The sequence below is a fragment of the Salvelinus sp. IW2-2015 genome, linkage group LG14 (assembly GCF_002910315.2).
Source record: "Salvelinus sp. IW2-2015 linkage group LG14, ASM291031v2, whole genome shotgun sequence".
Taxonomy (NCBI): Eukaryota; Metazoa; Chordata; class Actinopteri; order Salmoniformes; family Salmonidae; genus Salvelinus; species Salvelinus sp. IW2-2015.
The window spans coordinates 45,396,355-45,415,193 of record NC_036854.1 but is presented as its reverse complement, the minus strand read 5'-3'; the positions used below and the strand labels follow the sequence as shown (position 1 = coordinate 45,415,193).

Below are 18,839 nucleotides of genomic sequence, written 5' to 3'. Positions count from 1 at the left end.
TTTGACTTAGAAACACCAGATTTTTGGCTTGTTTTTTGAAATAGTGTTTATTAATTAGGAAATTAGGAAAAATATTAATAACATTCCACCCATGAGGCCACTAGGGGACGATTTGGACATTTGAATGCAGGCTACCCTGCTTTATACTGCACAACTATCCAGAAACTGTTGCCAATTTAGGAACCATTTTTACTTTTTAACAATTCAAATTGACCTGTACCTGTGAAAATACCTTTCAACATTTCTTAGAAATATTTCCAACATGAGTCAGAGCTAAACCAAAATCGTCAGTAGAAGAGAAAACGTTGTATATAAAGTTATTCATAAGCCTTTTATAGCTATTGTCAGCATTAGACTCTGGCTTTTCAATATTTCAGTAGAGCTTGCAAAGAGTGTTCAGAGGAAAAGGAGAGAAAATGAAAAATGTTCCTCCCTTTGGCCTCTTAAGGCAAATATAGGTGCCAGACATACCACAAAACAGTCATTGCAAGTTAAAGTTATATTGGGGAAAGTGAGCTTTTCCTATTTGTGTGCAAATGTTATCCTTTCCATGATAATGTAGAAATATTTGATCACCAAAACACACATCATCAGTGATGTCAGACACTATTCTCCCTATTCTCTATGTAGTGAACTAGGGCTCTGTTCAAGAGTAGTGCACAACATAGGGAATAGTGTGTGATTTGTGACATAACTACAGACTAAGCACCCTAGGAACAGCCTCTAGCCAACTGCTAAGATCACACATGTGATTCAAATCAGGGGGGTAGTGTTGGCTTAGTTTTAAAATGATGTATTGTGAGTTGTGTCTGTAGTGCTCTGTACACTCTTAAAAATATAAGTGCAAGTTGGAACCAAATTAGGTTATCGAGAGCGATGCCATAAGGGAACCATATAGGATCTCAAAAATCCAAAACACAACAGAAGTGATCAGAGCGTGCAACAGATCAGTGTATTGTCTACACTCTGTCTGTTGTTTTTAGGAAATAGATTTCATAGAATCTTTTTTAATAATGTTCTAATAGTTCTAATAGCTAAGGATTCCGCGACACAGCTAGCTAAGGATTCCGCGACACAGTTCGATTTTTTGGTTGGGACCACAATTATGTGTCCCAGATTTCTGCTATAAAAAAAACAATAGTTAGCGATTAGTAATCATGTTAGCAGAGCAAGATAACGCTAGCAGTGCTAAAGTCAAAACACCAGTGTTATTTGTGTCTATGTCTGGTCTCAAATGGGCTACGTGCGAGATGATATCAAAGAAAGGGGAGGAAAATAAGGTGGTACTGATAAATTAACATATATTCTTTGTCTGTTCCAAATGGATCATCATCAAGCAGCTTAGGGCAGAGATTCTCTGGCTGCTAGCTCAGCTGCTGGAAAAAGAAGATGTGCTTTCTGAGATACTTTGATGCAGCCCAGACACAGAATTTCAGTTCTGAATGCCTTCTACAGCCAAGGGTTGATGAGTCGTGCGGTACTGACCTGCTCCAATCCACTGGACAGATGTTAAGCTCAACTCCATTACCAGTGGGAGACCCGACACTGGCAAGGTGAAGGTGGTTTGGTGGGAGACAGTCTAGTCGGCCTCCATATATTCTAGAATATCAAATCCTGCTATTAATCAGCTTTGCCCCACTGGAGGCAGACATACCGGCCCCAGGAGTCAGCTCTGATCCTAGGAGTACACCAACAGCCAGCAGCCATCCAGGGCCACCCTCCACAGCTCAGCCGGTTGCTGACCAAATGCAACAAGTTCTTGGGCCCTCCTCCATCTTCCCAAGGATTCCGACGCCATCAGCTGCTATTTGTACATGTGCGGTGAGTCAAGCTTGCATGAGTCGAAGTACATCTCCTCCCCTGCCTGAGGCAGGCCCATTCTGTTCCCTATCTTCCTTCCCCATCGGATTCCATCATGACCACCATCGTCGTGGGAAGCTCGATGGTGAGAGATTTTGGCCTACCCGAGGCCTGTGTCCAAGACATCAACTACTTCCTGCCCACAGTTCTAGCCAACTACTCTAATATTGGCACCATTGTCACTCACATTGGATTTAACGACATTCACTTTCAGAAATCTAAGGAACTAAAGAAGGACAACAACATTCTCTTGAACATCCTTGTTTGTACAGGGAAGAGGACATTCATCTCTGGCTCTCTCCCTTGCTATAGAAGGGGTTCGGAAGAAACTCTGCAAAGACAGGAATGGGATTTGCCCTAACAGCTGGGGTTCCAGGATTATCTCAACATAGCGAACTGCTTAAGAGACTGATGGTCTGGGTTTGGTAGTGTTCCAGTCCTCCTTGTCATATTAAGCAACAGAAGACATGGAAATCATATTTTATCCCAGAGAAATAGAATTGCAGTAAATGTAAATAACCTAATCTATGTTCCTTAACTGTTAGCTCTGAGGGTATTGTCTGCAATAATCATATGCACGTAGAATTGAATTCCACTGTTTGCACTGAAACTGTCTGACTAAGGAAGAAGCCCACTGTGAGCAGCCCACTCAGTACCATTGATTGAAATGTCTACCTCGGATCAGCCTCTCAGAATAGCACTAAAAACAAACAAGAAAACCAGAAAAGGACTAAACATAGGCCATATTAATATATGTAGCCTGCGCAACAAGGTACAAGAAAACTTATTAATAATAACTTGAAATAATAATTATTTGAAAACAGTCATATTCTGGCCATCTCTGAAACACACTTAGATAATTCCTTTGATGATGCAGTACTAGATATACATGGTTATTGAATATAAAGGAAAGATACAAATGCAAATGGAGGAGGTGTTGCCATGTATGTCCAGAGTCCTATTCCTGTAAGGCTGAAAGAGGATCTTATGTCAGATGATATGGAAGTAATATGGCTACAGATTCATCTGCATCACCTAACGCCTATTCTCGCTGTCACGACTTCCTCCGAAGTCGGTCCCTCTCCTTGTTCGGGCGGCGTTCGGCGGTCGACGTCACCGGTCTTCTAGCCATCGCCGCTCCACCTTTCATTTTCCATTTGTTTTGTCTTGTTTTCCCACACACCTGGTTCACATTCCCTCATCAGACTATATGTATATTAACCCTTGTTTCCCAAATGTCTGTGTGTGGAATTGTTCTTTGTGTAGGGTGTTACGCTACAGGCTGGCTTGCGCTAGGTTTGTTTGTTTTGCTTAATCCAGTTCATGTTACCGTGGTTGTGCTTTGTGCTGCCTCGCCTGTGCCTTTGGGCCAGGATGTATATTAAAGTTCTCCTGTTATCACCCATCTCTGCTCTCCTGCGCCTGACTTCCCGGCAACCAGTCACTCACCCCATTACACTGGCAGGAAGTTGATATTGACCACCAAGAGCTAAAAGTCAGTATTTAGACAATATACGTAAAATGTTGGATAATATGTGATATCAACAGAGAGGTATATTTTCTGGGTGACCTAAATATTGACTGGTTGGCATCAAGCTGCCCACTCAAAAAGAAGCTCCAAGCTTTAACTATTGCCTGCAATCTGGTTCAAGCCATCAGGTATTTACAAACAGAACACTTCTTTACTAATGTTGCAAAAATCTGCTCTAAAACCAGTATCCACACCCATCAAATGTAGTGATCATAATATACTGCAATAGCCACATCTAGAAAAAAAAGAATTTTGTATAAATGATCATACAAGAGGTTTTGCAATGATACCTATGTCGAATTTCTGAAAAATATTTGTTTGTCTGATGTGTGTAATGAGGAACATATAGACGCTGCACTTGAAGCATTTATGAAACTGCTTCTTCCGGTTACTGATAGGCATGTGCCCAGTAATTGAAGACCTGTATGGCTGAGAGGGATGAGGCAAAGGGAATAGGTCTGACAACACAGCAGACTGTCAAACATAAAGTCAATTTAGAAATCACATAACTAAACTAAACAAAAATAATAAGAAACTATACTATAGAACATCCTTTATTGAAGCAGATGGCTTGTTCTTAACAAAACCCTTTGATATTGCCAACCACATTAAAATATGTTTTGATGAAAAGATTAGAAAACGTAGGTATGACATGCAAACAACAAATGCTGAGCCTTCATATTAATGCATAATGGACCAAATAATGAAAGACAAGCACTGTAGTTTTGAGTTCCACCAAGTGGGTGTGGAAGAGGTGAAAAATGTTTTGCTATCTATATATGAGGACAAACCAGCTGGTACCGACAACCTGAATGGTAAATTGCTGAGGTTGGTAGTTGAATAAATTGTGACTCCTGTTTGCCACATCTTTAAGCCTAGAAGATGGTGTGTGTGCCCGCAGACTTGGAGGGAGGCAAAGGTCATTCCGCTACCCAAGAATACTTAGCAAGTACTTAGCAATCTGTAGGAAAAAATGATGTTTGATCAAATACAAAGCTTTTTTACAGAAAACAAATTTAACTAGACTTTCAGCATGCTTAAAAGGAATGGCACTCAACATCCTCGACATTGACACAAATGACTGATGATTGGCTGATAGAAATTGATATTAATAAGATTGTGGGAGCTGTTTTTATGTCATCGATCATAACCTTTTGCTGAAAAAATTTAGGTGCTATGGATTTGCATCCTCTGCCTTATTATGGATTGAGTCTAATATAACATAGAGGGTTTTCGTTGATGGAAGCCTCTCTCATGCAAATTCAGTTGAGTGAGGTGTACTGCAGGGCAGCCAGCAAATTCAGTTGATTGTGGTGTACATCAGGGTAGCTGGCTAGGGACATTATTGTTTTCTGTTTTTACAAATGACCTTGAATAAAGCCTGTGTATCTATGTATGTATGCTGATGACTTAACAATATACACGTCGGCTATGAATAAATAACTAAGACACTTAAGATAGAGTTCCAGTCAGTTTTTGAATGGGTAACTAGCAATAGGCTGGTGCTAAATATCTCAAAAACAAGAAAGCATCATTTTTGAGACAAAAGACTCGCTCAACGAGTGAAAAAAACTGATAAAAGAACACAACGCGGACTGTGAAGAGACAATGCCTTTTTATATAAACACAGCAAGAAAATAAACGCCCTCTCACTGTCAACTGCATTTATTTTCAGCAAACTTAAGATGTGTAAATATTTGTATGAACATAACAAGATTCAACAACTGAGACATAAACTGATCAAGTTCCACAGACATGTGACTAACAGAAATGGAATAATGTGTCCCTGAACAAAGGAGGTCAAAATCAAAAGTAACAGTCAGTTTCTGGTGTGGCCACCAGCTGCATTAAGTACTGCAGTGCATCTCCTCCTCATGGACTGCAACAGATTTGACAGTTCTTGCTGTGAGATGTGACCCCACTCTTCCACCAAGGCACCTGCAAGTTCCCGAACATTTCTGGGGGGAATGGCCCTAGCCCTCACCCTCCGATCCAACAGGTCCCAGACGTGCTCAATGAGATTGAGATCCGGGATCTTTGCTGGCCATGGCAGAACACTGACATTCCTATCTTGCAGGAAATCATTCACAGAATGAGCAGTATGGCTGGTGGCATTGTCATGCTGGAAGGTCATGTCAGGATGAGCCTGCATGAAGGGTACCACATGAGGGAGGAGGATGCCTTCCCTGTAACGCACAGCGCTGAGATTGCCTGCAATGACAAGAAGCTCAGTCGGATGATTCTGTGACACACCGCCCCAGACCATGACGGACCCTCCACCTCCAAATCGATCCCGCTTCAGAGTACAGGCCTCGGTGTAACGCTCATTCCTTCAACGATAAACGCGAATCCGACCATCACCCCTGGTGAGACAAAACTGCGACTCGTCAGTGAAGAGCCCTTTTTGCCGGTCCTGTCTGGTCCAGCGACGGTGGGTTTGTACCCATAGGCGACGTTGTTGCCGGTGATGTCTGGTGAGGACCTGCCTTACAACAGGCCTACAAGCCCTCAGTCCAGCCTCTCTCAGCCTATTGCAGATAGTCTGAGCACTGATGGGATTGTGCGTTCCTGGTGTAACTCGGGCAGTTGTTAATGCCTTCCTGTACTTGTCCTGAAGGTGTGATGTTGTACCGATCCTGTGCAGGTGTTGGTACACGAGGTCTGCCACTGCGAGGACGATCAGCTGTCTGTCCTGTCTCCCTGTAGCGCTGCCTTAGGCTTTTCATAGTACGGACATTGCAATTTATTTCCCTGGCCATATCTGCAGTCCTCATGCCTCCTTGCAGCATGCCTAAGGCATGTTCACGCAGATGAGCAGGGACCCTGGGCATCTTTTTTTTGTGTTTTTTAGAGTCAGTAGAAAGGCCTCTTTAGTGTCCGACGTTTACATAACTGTGACCTTAATTGCCTACCGTCTGCAAGCTGTTAGTGTCTGAACGACCCAAACGCAGGTGCATGTTCATTCACTGTTTATTGTTTATTGAACAAGCATGGGAAACAGTGTTAAAAACCCTTTACAACGAAGATTTGTGAAGTTATTTGGATTTTTACGAATTATCTTTGAAAGACAGGGTCCTGAAAAAGGGATGTTTCTTTTTTTGCTGAGTTCATGTATTGTATTGTAATTTGCACTGTACTATGTATTAGACCTAGATAGTATGTGTATGTACTGATATGTAGGCTATGTGTGACGTTTTAAATTGATGTATTTCAGTCATTGACTAATGATGTTCTGTACTATGTATTATGTCATGTTTCATGTGGACCCCAAGAAGATTAGCTGATGCTCTTGGAGAGGCTAATGGGGATCCTAATAAATACCAAAAATACCAAGACTGTACATAAGAGACTAGCTTAAACATTTTAACTGGAACAACCATTTCAGTAACGGGTGTAATAAGTCCAAGTAACAGATTGGAATAGTTTAGAAAAATGTATGTTATTTATATTTGAGTAGCATAAGATAAATTCATCTATCAATGTGCATGCAAAAACATAGCTATTGAAACAAACAATTCTAAAAATCTTCCTGCAAAAGAGCATGCTGGGAAATATGATAATGATGAGCATGGTTCCAGGTCAACTCCGGTTATTAACATCAACACTGGGATTCTTTTAAAACACTGAGTGTTAATTGAATTCTATACAGTGTTCATTTAACTACTCTTGAATCAATATTAGAACTTTTACACTGAAAAATCAACACTAGTTAACACTGGCCAATTTGCTGTGTGCTATGAAAGTAACACATCTGCAGGCTTCCATACATTTCAAGACCCTTTCAGAATTCTGAAGAATGCCAAGAATCCCACACTTAACTCAAATGTTCTTTATCAGCAAGAATTCTCCAAGGAACCTTAACTTCTTATGGCTGCAGGGGCAATATTGAGTAGCTTGGATGAAAGGTGCACAGAAGTGCCCAGAGTAAACGGCCTGCTCCTCAGTCATAGTTGCTAATATATGCATATTATTAGAAAACACTCTGAAGTTTCTAAAACTGTTTGAATTATGTCTGTGAGTATAACAGAACTCATATGGCAGGCAAAAACCTGAGAAGTTCCACATCCTGTTTGGATTTTTTCTGGTCCTGGTAGATTTTCAACCAAGCTCCCATTGAAATTACAGCGAGATATGGATGAGTTTTCACTTCCTACGGCTTCCATTAGATGTCAACAGTCAGTAGAACTTTGTCTGATGACTCTACTGTGAAGGGGGCCGAAGGAGACAGGAATGAGTAACCACTGCCATGAGGTGACCATGCATTCACCACGCACGTTCACGTGAGAGGCAGCTCCGTTCCATCGCTCATTTGAAGTCAATGTAATTCTCCGGTTGGAACGTTATTCAAGATGTATGTTGACAACATTCTAAAGATTGATTCAATACATCGTTTGACATGTTTCTACTGACTGTTACGGAACTTTTGGACATTTCATCACGTTTTAGTGAACGCGCTTTGTGACTTTGGAATTGTTTACCAAACGCGCTAACCAAAGTAGCTAATTGGACATAAAAAACGGACATTATCGAACAAATCAGGCATTTATTGTGGACCTGGGATTCCTGGGAGTGCATTCTGATGAAGATCATCAAAGGTAAGGAAACATTTATCATGTAATTTCTGGTGTCTGTTGACTCCAACATGGCGGCTAATTTGACTCTTGTTCCTTACTCCGTCTCAGATTATTGCATGGTTTGCTTTTTCCGTAAAGTTTTTTTGAAATCTGACACAGCGGTTGCATTAAGGAGAGGTATATCTATAATTCCATGTGTATAACTTGTATTATCATCTACATTTATGATGAGTATTTCTGTTGAAACGATGTGGCTATGCACTATCACTGGATGTTTTTGGAACTAGTGAATGTAACGCGCCAATGTAAACTCAGATTTTTTTATATAAATATGATCTTTATCAAACAAAACATGCATGTATTGTGTAACATGAAGTCCTATGAGTGTCATCTGATGAAGATCATCAAAGGTTAGTGATTAATTTTAGCTATATTTCTGCTTTTTGTGACTGCTATCTTTCGCTGGAAAAATGGCTGTGCTTATTGTGGTTTGGTGTGAACTAACATAATCGTTTGTAGTGCTTATTTGCATATTTGAAATCGGACACTTTGGTGGGATTAACAACAAGATTACCTTTAAAATGGTATAAAACACATGTATGTCTGAGGAATTTTATTTATGAGATTTCTGTTGTTTTGAATTTGGCGCCCTGCACTTTCACTGGCTGTTGTCATATCATCCCGTTACCGGGATTGCAGCCATAATTAAGAGCTGAGGAAAAACCATTTCAGAACCTTTATTTTTTTCAGTGTATATGAGAGAACTTCTAGTCTTTAGCTTGTCAATACCAAGGAAGGAAATGAGGCTGAGGTATTAGGCACTCATCAACTTCACTAACTATGACATATGGGAAGAGAAATTTACATATAATTCATCATCTATTTAACAGTATCTTGTACTATACTAAATTATTGCCTCAGTGTGTCAACACCATCACGGGAGAGAGAGAGACTGACTGTTGATTGTTCATCCAGGCTATTGCACTTGTATGACTCAGCCTCCCTGTGACCTCCACATGATAACCGTTTGGCAGCTATTTCACTTGAGTACTGTGTATCTGAAATAGGCCACCTTTAATACCTAGCAGAGTGATTAAAGTTACCACGTTAGAGGTGCTAATATGAAGAATGACGTGCTTGATTACTATGCTAAGAGACCTTCAGTGAGTGGCAAAAAGTTATTTATTTAATAAACGACAGCCAATTAATTAACTGAAACAGCTTGAAATACTTCTAATACCCAAACTCCCTCTAAATATTGGGCCCTGGCTTGACTTTGTATAATGGATGTTTGTTGAATGCTAATAAACTCTGTGGACAGCAGCACTACATCATACATTAATACCCAGGCATAGTGGCAGCTGCCTATTAGCAATTTAGCGTTCACCTTCTGCCATTAATCTAACCTTACAGTAATAATACATCTATTGACTCTCAGTATAGCCAGCCTCCTTAATGTGGACAACAGCATAACCGGACCAGCCACACTGTCAAGAGGAGGATTCTTACCCTTTCAAGTCAAGACTACTTTCATTAAATGCTCAGAAAGTACTGCCCGTGTCACTCCAGTTCAGTGTTAAGAGCGCAAGTATTTAAGTAGCTTTATAAATGCCTTTGAGGGCCCAGACCACTCCAGAGTAATGGTGGGGACTAGCAGAGTGTTCATTAGATTATCTTGGGATTTGAGACTGAGGCCTCGGAAGAGTAAAACGAATATTCAGAAAAGGGAAGGAGAGCCACGGGATGTATCCCAAGTGCACTACATAAGGAATAGGGTGCTATTTTGGACACAAATATGGTATGGAGTGTTAGCAACAGCATCCAGGGAGGCTCTTTAGAGACTGGTTATCAGATAAATAAATGAAAGGGGCTGGGGTAGCCCGGTAGCCAGGCCCCTCATACTTATGGAATCCTTATTCAATTCAAACAGAACACCAGGGTTTTCTAGAGCAAGGAAGACTTTAATGCAGGGGAAAATAAAGAGGGACTTCCCCATTAATTGAAAACACATCACCCTCTGCACCCCTAATGGTCCCTGTCACCTCTGTTGCCAGGGATTGTTTTCAGTATTCAGGACCAGATGACAAAAACACAGCAGCACCGCCACATTCACCACCACCACATCGAATTGAGGCTCTAAAGATTTACAACGAAAGTTCATACCTTTTCACCCCCCCCCACACACACACACTTTATAAACAGCTTCATTTCGCATTTGGAGGTCAATAAGGATGCTGCTTGTTTACATGTTGTTATCAATTGCAACCCATGATAACATTTGAACATAAACCACAGTACATTTGAACATACAGATTTAGGATCTTAATTTGATTACACTGTTGTTGCTTACAATTTTCGTGCATCACAGGAAATGCAGATAAGCTTCGTGATTGACATAAATTCACTGATAACACGTATTCCACTTCTCATGCAGCCTAATTTTGACCAGCTAATAGCCTATCGACAGATCAAGCAACACTCAAATCCTTTTGCTGCAGGATTATTTTCAAATCAAATCGTATTTGTCACATCCGTCGAATACAATGGGTTAGATGTCATTAGTATAGCCTTTTTCTGAAATGGATGAAATAGTTTTTTTTCACAATACCCAATAATGACAAAGCAAAAACAGGTTTTAAACTGAAAATATCACATTTACATAAGTATTCAGACCCTTTACTCAGTACTTTGTTGAAGCGCCTTTGGCAGCAATTACATCCTCGAGTCTTCTTGAGTATGAAGCTACAAGATTGGCACACCTGTGTTTGAGTTTCTCCCATTCTTCTCTGTAGATACTCTAGGGAGCGTCGCTGCACAGCTATTTTCAGATCTCTCCAGAGATGTTAGATCGGGTTCAATTCCGGGCTCTGGCTGGGCCACTCAAGGACATTCAGAGACTTTTTGGCTGTGTGCTTAGGGTCTTTTTAAAAATGTTATGCATTTGCAAACATTTCTTTGTAAACACCTGTTTTTGCTTTGTCATTATGGGGTATTGTGTGTAGATTGATGAGGAAAGTGATTTATTTCATCAATTTTAGAATAAAGCTGTAACGTAACAAAATGTGGAAAAAGTGAAAGGGTCTGAATAATATCCAAATGCACTGTATATAGTCTTGTGAGTGTTTATATAGTCAGTGCAAGGTAGGGTCAGCGCAGATTGTCTGGGTAACTATTTATCAGTCCTATGGCTTTTTAGCAGTCTTATGGCTTTGGGATAGATGCTGTCTCGGAGCCTGTTGGTCCAAAAGCCGATGCTCCGGTACCGTTTGCCGAACGGTAGCAGTGTGAACATTCTAAGGCTTGGATGGCTGGAGTCTTTGGCAATTTTTGGGGCCTTTCTCTGACACCGCCTGATATTGTCACGAATTCCGCTTCCTGAGTCTGTTTTTGCCTGTGTTCTGTCCTGGAGTGTTTTTTCCCGGTGTCCTGGAACACACCCTGTCTGGTTGCCGGGCGACGTAGCTAGTTGGAGGATCTCTGAGTACCCGCACCTGTATCCCATCAGCTATCTGCACACCTGGTCCTGATCATCACCCCTCCACTTCATAAGCGCTGACCTGACATCCATTCCCTGCCGGATCGTTAGCCATGAACAGTATGTTGTGCCAGCGTATCAGCCTCCAGTTTGATAGAGTTTGTTTTGTTGTTTTGTACGTCTTGCTTGCCTTGAACTTACCTCCGTTTTTTCTGTCTACAGTCATTCACCCGGAACACTCATCCCATCCCTACCTGGTCGTCGGTGACTTCAGTTACTTCCTTGGATCTGCTTACTCAATTCCATCAACTCACCTCCGCTGCCCGCTCCGCTACTTGGATTTTTCTATCACTACATTTAAACTTGTAAATAAATACTCACCTTCGTCTTACTCTCCTTGTCCTGGTCTGCTTCTGGGTTCTACTTTAGAGAACCGTGACAGATATAGAGGACCTGGGTAGCAGGGAGCTCAGCCCCAGTGATGTACTGGGCTGTCCGCACTCTGTAGTGCTTTGCTGTCGATTGTAGCATATTTGCCATACCAAGCAGTGATGCAGCCAGTCAAGATGGTCTCGATGGTGCTGCTGTAGAACTTTTTGAGGATCCGAGGGCCCATACCAAATCTGTGACAATACTGGTCAAATTAAGATCCTACATCTGGAGCTACATAATGGTATTGGAACTATCAATAGAACAGTACATTGTTCATTGAGCAGAGGATGGTCAGATTAAATCATACATGATGTTAGAAAACATATTCATGGTCAGAAAGCAGCCCCAAGGCAGAAATTCCAAACACATCATCTTCCGCTTGTATACAATATGTCTGCATGCATTTAATTCAATGCTATAATTATTGTAATAATTTCCAATATCTATTTTAAAAGCCACGTTAGTTCAAGATGAGGAGATTAGACCACTGAATCCATCCCTAACTGAGTAGAGTCAATTAACTATTATAAGGCTATGAGAAAGTGTTGACTCCCTCGCCTCAGTCTGCCAATCTGCTTCCATCAACACCCTGCGATGTTAGAACCATGGACCCCCTCTGAATGAGTCATGACTGTATGCACTCACACACACACACACACACACACACACACACACACACACACACACACACACACACACACACACACACACACACGCTAGGAATCATTAGCATAAGCAGTATGATCATAGCGGTAGGCTTGGTTTCTACATTTGTTTTTAACTCTATCATCTCATAATAAGGCTCTGTTTGAATAATAATCCACAGCGTGTTGGAACAAATATCATTTTTTCACATTGAACTGCAGTTGAGCAGAAAATGAAATGAGAAAAGTGTGGTGAGTGGGGCAAGCAGTCTCTTAGCTAGCTCAGTTTGCTCGCCATGGCTGGTTTTAAAACGAGGCCCTGTGCATTTTTTGTAGCCAGCTCAAAAGGTCTGATTCACCATTTACCCCTTCCTAGCCCCCTGCTGAGACCAAGGTCAAATGCATCATTTTCAGTTCGCTGAGTTGGCAAAATCTACTGTTTAATGAAATTAGGTGCAGAGGTGCTACCTCTGGTGAATTACATTCAAGGACAGGTCTATACAATGAAGGAGAAATCCCATTACACAGATAGCATTGTACCATTTACAAAACATATAGCACTATTAAAATAGGTTGGAGAACAGATCATTATTTGGTGCCAACTGAAATATGTGAATGTATTACATCTCATATTTTTTGAGTGCATTCACATTAGGCATGCTCACGTCAGCATACAGGTCAATAAATAAATAATTGGCAAAATGACCTGTGTCTGCTAGATTACGGAGATCTCCCCTAATAGATGAATAAGTTAAATTAGGTAGATTTCAGTACTTAAGCAGATCCTTTGGTCTCATTAGAATTGTAGAATAGATGTTTAAGAAAGACAAGATAAATTGCAGAGCGAAAGAAAACAAACCAAGTAACAGGTAACATTCATCTTCCTCCTGTTTTACTCAGTTAGCACAGACTTTTTCACACACAAAGCCTGTCGACCAACCACTCTTCCACAAGTTTTGCTGCGTCATGCAAGTATAATGAAAATAATTATTGCTATCACAATTCATTAGTTTGATATATACAAATTGTTATACTTGCATTTCTTACCAATAATACACTTCTGGATAAAGCTATTCTGAAAGTACAGTAAAAACACAGTCCTTATGGAAAAAAACACATGCATTTCACGTGTTCACATGTTTTCCCATGTGATCTCACTGATCACGGGAAGTTTGTGATAACGTGTGACAACATGTAAAGCAACATCTGATAACATGAAACTACATGTGATAAAAGCACATGTGAAAACATGATCTCAAGTCAAATAAATGTTAAATAACAACATTGGGATGCAACATTTTTATATATTTGATATCCTGAACCTAGACATTTGACAAAAGCACTTGTGAAAACATGATCCTGTGAAATGTTTTACATGTGAAATTTCATGTGTGAAGTGTTCCAAAAAATATGTTTTCACATTTCAAGTGCGAAATTACGTGAATTTCCACATGTGAAATCATGTGATTTTTGCTTAAGGAAGTGTCTGAATGGAGTATATACGGTATGGAAGTTTGCATGGTAATTTACTCAGAAAACTGCCGCAATAAAATAGAATTGGTAAAATGAAAACTGTAATACAACACATAAAACACCCTTTACTGTCTCTACAACTTCTAAAGATACGGCAACTCAACATGCCAATATAAGGCTGTGATGACATTTGGACGCCAGAGCTACTGCTCTATCAAGCCTACAATTTAGAGTCATGTGTTTACAGTAACTACACTCCGTATGCCCTCCAGACATACTCTAAAGTCTATGTAAATATTCAATAAGCATTAGCAATATGTAGGTCACGAACACCAACATCTGGACTTGGGACACGTACTGTACAGTGCTATAGGAAAGAATTCAGACCCCTTGACTTTTTCCACATTTTGTTCCGTTACAGCCTTATTCTAAAATGGAATCGTTTTTTTCCCCTTCTCATCTGTCTACACACAATATCCCATAATGACAAAACAAAAACAGGTTTTAAGAAATATTTGCACATTTATATAAAAAATAAATACATTTAAAAAAACACATTTACATAAGTATTCAGACCCTTACTCAGTACTTTGGAACCTTTGGCAGCACCTTTGGCAGCGATTACAGCCTTGAGTCTTCTTGGGTATGACTCTACAAGCTTGGCACACCTGTGTTTGGGGAATTTCACCCATTCTTTTCTGCAGATCCTCTCAAGCTCTGTCAGGTTGGATGGGGAGCGTAGCTGCACAGCTATTTTCAGGTCTCTCCAGAGATGTTCGATCGGGTTCAGGTCCGGGCTCTGGCTGTGCCACTCAAGGACATTCAGAGACTTGTCCCGAAGCCACTCTTGTGTTGTCTTGGCTGTGTGTTTAGGGTTGTTGTCCTGTTGGAAGGTTAACATTGCCCCAATCTGAGGTCCTGAGCACTCTGGAGCAGGTTTTCATCAAAGACATCTCTGTACTATGCTGCTTTCATCTTTCCTTCGATCCTGACTAGTCTACCAGTCCCTGCTGCTGAAAAACATGCCCACAGCATGATGCTGCCACCACCGTGCTTCATGGTGCCAGGTTTCCTCTAGATGTGACATTTGGCATTCAAACCAAAGAGTTCAATCTTGGTTTCATCAGACCAGATAATCTTGTTTCTCATGGTCTAAGAGTCCTTTAGGGGCCTTTTGGCAAACTGCAAGCAGGCTGTTATGTGCCTCTTACTGGGGAGTGGCTTCCGTCTGGCCACTCTACCATAAAGGCCTGATTGGTGGAGTGCTGCAGAGATGGTTGTACTTCTGGAAGGTTATCCCATCTCAACAGAAGAACTCGGGATCTCTGTCAGAGTGACTATCTGGTTCTTGGTTACCTCTCTGACCAAGGCCCTTCTCCCCCGATTGCTCAGTTTGGCTGGGTGGCCAGCTCTAGGAAGAGTCTTGCTGAGTCCAAACTTCTTCCATTTAAGAATGATGGAGGCCACTGTATTCTTGGGGACCTTCAATGCTGCAGACATTTTTTGGTACCCTTCCCCAAATCTGTGCCTCGACACAATCCTGTCTCAGAGCTCTACGGACAATTCCTTCGACCGCATGGCTTGGTTTTTGATCTGACATGCACTGTCAACTGTGGGACCTTATATAGACAGGTGTGTGCCTTCCTAAATCATGTCCAATCAATTGAATATACCACAGGTGGACTTCAATCATGTTGTAGAAACATCTCAAGGATGATCAATGGAAACCCGATGCACCTGAGGTCAATAGCAACGTCTCTGAATTTCTTATGTAATTAAGGCATTACTGTTTTTTAATTGTAAAATATTTGCAAAAAATTCTAAAAACCTGTTTTCACTTTGTCATTATGGGGTATTGATTGTAGATTGATGAGGGGAAAAAATAATTGTGTCATCTTAGAATAAGGCTGTAACGTTACAAAATGTTGAAAAAGGGAATGGGTCTGAATACTTTCCAAATGCACTGTATTGGTGTGATAACGAGAGTTAAAGATTCTTAATAATTACAAATCATTCATATGATGTCTTATACCAGTGGTTATCGACTGGGACCCAACATTGACAATGACAATTGGGTTGCAACCCAATATTATGGACTTTTGAGGATTGCATTTTGTAATGTTGTATTGCAGCTGCCTTCTTGGGCAGGCTTCACTTGCAAAAGAGACTCTGTCTCAATGGGCTACTATTACGGTATTAAAGAAAGTCATTACACAGCCATATTAACTGAGAAAACATTTATTATCAATTCAGGGGAGTAAGCCATTTCATTTTGCAACCAGTTCAGGAGTGGGGTGTAATAAATTATCAGATTGAGAACATCACATCAAAACCAGTCCAATAATGTTAATGAACAGCAACACATACAGTACCAGTGTTTAAAATGTAAAAAACAACAAACATTAGGATATCGTAATCAGCAATTACCATGTGAATAGTCACAACCTTGAAAAGTTTTTTTAAAAGGTGTAAGTTTTTAACTAGTTCAATAAATGTAATATGAATGTCAGAATTAATTAACAATACGAATTATAATACTGAACAATAACTCATGTACCCGTTTATTTATTGAGTGAGTGAGTGAGTGAGTGAGTGAGTGAGTGAGTGAGTGAGTGAGTGAGTGAGTGAGTGAGTGAGTGAGTGAGTGAGTGAGTGAGTGAGTGAGTGAGTATGCATGTGCCTGTGCCTGTGTTTGGCCTATCAGTGGGAAAAGTGGGGGTGTTTCTTCAGTTTGACAAGTTTATTGATGTCTGGGGTGCTGGTTGACAGAGCAGCTCGGAGGTCATGCTGGCTGTCCAGTTTGTTTCTGCTTTTAGTTTTCAGCAACGGCCATAGCAAAGAAGCCACTTTCACACAGATAGGTAGTGCTGAACAGTAGCATGATTCTGATTGCATGACAGGCGAGAGCAGGATACTCTCCCACTACACTGCGCCAGAACAGTAGCAGTGTCATTTCCGGGAAGCGCATGTTCAGTCCACAATCAAATGACAGCTCAACCAGCTGATCCTCTTCATTGCTTGGCAATGTGACACTTGTCATCTCCACTCGAAAGGGATCCTCTATCCAGTCGTCTTGTCTCCTGTTTTCCTCCGGGAAGTAGTTGCAAAACTTTCCCTGCAGCTTACCAAGATGCTGTTTAACTGTTTTTTTTTTCAGTGTCACTGTGCACTTTGTTGATCAGATTCTGAATCTCGAAATCAGCATTGGGAATCATCCCAATCCTCCCGTTAGAAACATGATTTGCCCAAACGGTAAGCTTCATCTTCAAAATGTTGTCCCTCTGTTCAAATTGATTGTGCCCCCGTCCCGTGCTTTGACACATTGAGCGAATGATGATCAAAAATATCCGCCAGGTAGGCAACCATTGCGAGCCATTCCTCACAATCGAAATGTTCAGCCAGAGGTGCCTTGTTTTCTGAAAGAAATGCAGTAATCTCCACTTGAAGCTCAAAAAGGCGACCCAACACTTTACCCCTGGAAAGCCAGCGGAAATCTGCATGATATGGCACCTGCGGGTGCTCGCTCCTCATATCCCTCCAGAAGACCTGCTTTTCGTGGAACTTTTTTGATAGAGTTGACACACTTGATCACATCCTGGAGAAAGTCGTGGAGCTCAGGCACCATGTCCTTCGCTGCCAATGCCTCCCTGTGTAGGAAGCAGTGGTTCCACTTCGCACTTGGTGCTCTCTCCAGGATCCGCTTTACTACTCCAGAGTGCTTTCCCATCCTCGCCGCTTCCCCAACTGTGGTCACACCGACACACCCAGGCGAGGCCCACGGAGCACAGGTGCATATCCAGTCTGTTAAAGACAGCCACTACAGTGGTGTTGGTAGGCAAATCGGCACTAAAAAGGAACTGTTCCTCAAAGTTATTATCCCAGACATGTCTGACATAGACCATTAGAATTGGATGGTTAGTCACATCTGTGGATTCATCAAACTGCAGTGCATAATTGACATTTGAACTGATGCGCTCTGATGTCTGGCGCGTTATGTCCTCAGACATGTCCTGGATTATTTTTCTCATGGTGTCATTGGATAGGGGTATGGTTTTAAGTTTGTTGGCAGCTGGCTGACTCTCCCAAGATTTCAGTGCACATATAATTCGCACCAGGGAGCATGAGATCGTCTGCGCTGGTATGGGCTTTTTTGCACTTGGCAAAGCACTGGGCCACAAGGTATGATGCGCAAAGTGACTTTTCTTGTACCTTGCAGACATTCTTCAATGAATCTTGTGAGGCATCCAGATATTTACATTTTCTTTCAAAAAAGTCAGCTGTCTTATCTTTGTGGCTTGGATGCTTGTTGTCCAGATGCCTTTTCATTTTGCAGGGTTTCATGCTCTCATTAGCTAACAGCTCGTAGCATAGGACGCACAGCTGTCTACACTCATCCTACCTGTCTTCTATAATAGTGAAACCAAGTCGGGTTGTATTTTCTCTTCTTGACAGGGACCGGGTTGTCTGCCTTGTTGTTGACATTGGAAGCAGCAGTAGATGAAGAGGGAGCTGCACGTTTTAAAAAGTTGTCCATGATTTTACTCTGACAGCTAGCGTACATTATTTAAATGACATGACAGCTAACTATCCACGTGTGCAATGCCTGCAGAACACATCTGCATAGGTAGCTGTCAATCAAGCTAGCTGTCAGAAGAAGATGTGTATTATCTGATTGGACGTGTCACATTTAAAACAAAACAATGTTGCAGAATTACAATTTTATTGGATTAGTGTGTGGGTGTGTGTGGGGCGAGGACATTATTGTATTGGTCAGTGAGTGTGTGCAGCGCGAAAAACCCTCGATTCCGAACATAGCCATTTCCTCACTGCGGACGTGCTGGACGTGCAAA

General features: G+C 41.3%; 1 protein-coding gene and 1 long non-coding RNA gene across 2 annotated transcripts in view; both read left to right on the top strand.

Annotated features, from left to right (window-relative positions):
- Nucleotides 1–18,839, top strand: part of LOC111973606 (cadherin-12-like) — a 213,753-nt gene that overhangs the window by 23,623 nt on the left and 171,291 nt on the right. The gene's annotated exons all lie outside the window — the stretch shown is intronic.
- On the top strand, nt 11,406–11,831 carry LOC139028627 (uncharacterized). Its single transcript, XR_011480824.1, has 2 exons — nt 11,406–11,560; nt 11,663–11,831. It is a non-coding gene; the product is annotated as an uncharacterized lncRNA (long non-coding RNA).